Source organism: Marmota marmota, unplaced genomic scaffold (genome assembly GCF_001458135.2).
Source record: "Marmota marmota marmota unplaced genomic scaffold, marMar, whole genome shotgun sequence".
NCBI classification, from domain to species: Eukaryota; Metazoa; Chordata; class Mammalia; order Rodentia; family Sciuridae; genus Marmota; species Marmota marmota.
This window is the reverse complement of record NW_026000108.1, coordinates 15,161,296-15,164,620: the sequence shown is the minus strand read 5'-3', so window position 1 is coordinate 15,164,620 and position 3,325 is coordinate 15,161,296. Positions and strand designations below refer to the sequence as shown.

The window sequence follows — 3,325 nt, the reverse complement described above, 5'->3', positions numbered from 1 at the left end:
AACTCATTCATATATATATATATATATATATATATATATATATATATATTGACACAATACCTTTATTTTATTTATTTATTTATATGTGGTGCTGAGGATCGAATGCAGTGCCTCACATATACTAGGCGAAAGCTCTACCGCTGAGCCACAACCCCAGCCCCAAATAACTCATTCTTAAAAGTGCTAAATAATTATGTATCAAAAAGCATAGCAACCTCACATAGAGTTTTTTTCTACACATCTATAAATCGAAGTAGGTAGCTGTTCCTAGAAACCCAAATTAAGTTGCTTTGATTCCCCCCAAACCTATACTCTAAAGAGACCAATTCCATGTCTTTAGAGGCTTGTGGTATCCATAGATTTCTATCAATCTCACTACCTCAACTGCTGCTTTTGTCTAGCCTCAGGCAGACCAGATGAGAAACTTTGCCTACTCTTTGGTACTCACAACAGAACTTTCTTCTGAGAATTCATCCTCTAGTTGACTTTTCAGGATATTTTTACAGGGTTTTCATTATGCACATTGCACATACACAGCCTTCCACCATTTCCCTGAGTACATGGAGGTCTGCCTTCCTCCAATTCATATCCACATCCTTCTCCATGTCATAGGATTTCTCCTTTTTCCTCCCTCATTGTGCAGAAGGGCTTCCTTCCACTTCCAAACCTTGGCCATCTACAAACACCCAGGCTTTGTGGTGATGGACTGGGGCAGCAGAGGCTCTGATGGAGATGGGTGTTCGCCACAGAGACAGGACTCTAATTAAAGGGAATCTTGAGTGTAATCTGAGATGAACATCCATAAAGAGAAAAGGGCTTTGAAAACTAGTTTAACAAATCATCGTTGTATGTCTTCTACAGTAGTTTATGGGTCTCAGGAGAAACAGCTGCACAGTAGAAACACACTGAACAGCAACTGGGAAAGGAAAGGAGGCAAAGCCAACCAAATGTTGGCTAAATTAAGTCAATGCTAAGAGAAGGCTAATCAGAGAGAAAGACTTGAAATGTGCGCATTTACAAAGTTTAGAAACATCTAAACTTGTCTATTCTAGCTCAGATATCTTGAGGTAAGCAAGCTACTGTTTCTTTTAGCACTGAATTGTACAGTAGATACTAATGGCTGTCCAATAAAGCAGTTCTTGGTCTAACATTCCAGCATCCCTGGGTTCCTTGAGTGCTATTGAGTTATTAGTTCACTGCCGTCACTGTAGGGTCTTTCCATTTGAGGACTGGCTACCTTTTGTCCCATTTGCTGTAAGTTGGAATCATGATTACTGCCAGCATGAACCTTGAAGCCAGCATGTCTTACATGCATAGCACTTTTCAGTAAATTGTCAGGCCCAACGTCTGCATTCATTGCTCTTTTCTATTATTTTTTCTTTGCCTACTTGTTTTGTCTTCTCCCTTTCCTCTCTTTCTCTATCCTCTTTTCTCTGCCTATTTCTCTACTCCTCTTTTGTTTCTTTCCATTCTTATATACTCTCTTTCCCTTGTGCAATTATTTCCTCCTGTATTTCACTTCTTCCCCTTTCTTCCTCTTTCCCTATTTCTTCTTTTCCATTTCTTTATTACTCTCTCTTTCTGCCCTGCCCCACTCATCCCATGAGACAAATTTCCATCAGACCTGAATGTGCCAAAGAATATTTTATGTACTTCCTTAAAAGATTTCACAGTTTGTTCATAAAATATCGGTCAATGTTTCTGATGAAACAAACAAGAGTGGCCTTTTAATCTTTATGTTAACCTTCTCAAGTGCACAACTCTAATAAATGTGCCCTGAAGTCTGGCAAGGGGGACACCAAAGCAGGTCAGCAGCACACATATTTCACAGGAGGGAAGCGATCTGAGCTTGCTTCCGGCAGAGAGAGCTGAGCAACTGCCCTTGGTTTACGGAATAGCAATTATCTCAAAGTCCTGAAGATCAAAAAATCATTTCCCTGGAAACAACTGGGATGCTCATTTTTAATGAAACCTTTTAAAAGTCTCCATATTTTGATTAAAAGGATAAACCATTCATCAGCATTTTAAAATAGTCACACTTATATGAAAGTAACTCAACTTGCTGGGCACTCCTCTAGGTTTAGCTTAGCAATTCTCCAGTTTTTTTCCCCATATAGTGCCTCTAATAATATTCCCTCTCATTTTCAACACAAGATTGTTAAAATAAATGGGCAACAGGAGAAAGAGAAGATTTCTCATCTCTTCAGACAATTTTTTAAAATATTTTTTTAAGTTGTCAATGGACCTTTATTTATTTATTTTTATGTGGTGCTGACAATCAAGCCCAGTGCCTCATACATGCTAGGCAAGCGCTCTACCACTGGGCCCCAGCCCCAGCCCTCTTCAGCCTATCTTGCTCATTGAGTCACCCACACTCTTCTTTCCTCTCACAGCTTGCTAAACAGAGTTTCAAAAGTGGGCAGCTAATAGGGATGGAGAAGAATGTTCTATGTATTTCTGCACCATTACTGTGCTCAGAATCACCTGCTCGGCCTTAGCCCGAATGATGATGACTTAGGACACTGAATTTGCATTTTTTGGAAGTTCTCAAGTGATGGAGATGCTGCTGGTTCAGGGTCCACACTTTGAGAAACACTGGAGTAGTAAAGGTATCATGAGGTTTGGTATCACTCATATTTGGATCTGTATCTTACTTGTTAGGGCAGCTACCTCTGACTCAGTGCCTTGCTTTTTTTGTCTTTAGAAGTTGGAATAATGATAACAACATCATTTTTTTCTAGAAATAAACCTGAGATTCAGCAAAAAAGGAGTTTGTGGCCCATAATACAATATAGTTATGTTTTCCATCAATGTGAGACAGTCATGGTTGGCCTACATAGCTCCCAGGCAATGTTTTGGGCATTGGACTACATAATTATGTACTAGAAAGGATGCAGAAAGATACAAAGTATTGTCAACAGATCAGCAGTCTCAAATTTAACTGCAAGTTGCAATCCTCTGGGGAGCTTTAAAAATTACAAATAGTTGAGTACCATGCTTGGTGATTCTGATGTAATTGCTCTGGGAAAATGTTCCAGCATCAGGATTTATAAAGCTCTTTGGGTAACAATAATGTGCAGCCAAAATGAGAACCACTGAACTAAATGTAAGAATAAGTCAGGTTCTCATATACCAAAGAATTGACATGATTGTAATGATCCTTAACATGTCAAATACCAGTGACTAGACTAGCTATATTGGAACCTTATGAGGTGTGTGTGTGTATGTGTGTGTGTGTGTGTGTGTGTGTGTGAGAGAGAGAGAGAGAGAGAGAGAGAGAGACAAGAAGAGAGAGAGAGAGAGAGAGAGAGAGAGAGAGAGAGAG

At 39.4% G+C, this 3,325-nt stretch overlaps 1 protein-coding gene across 5 annotated transcripts in view; it reads left to right on the top strand.

The window, feature by feature from the left end:
• The window catches only part of Kcnip4 (potassium voltage-gated channel interacting protein 4), a 1,063,150-nt gene that overhangs the window by 954,771 nt on the left and 105,054 nt on the right, over positions 1-3,325 (top strand). The window lies entirely within an intron of this gene.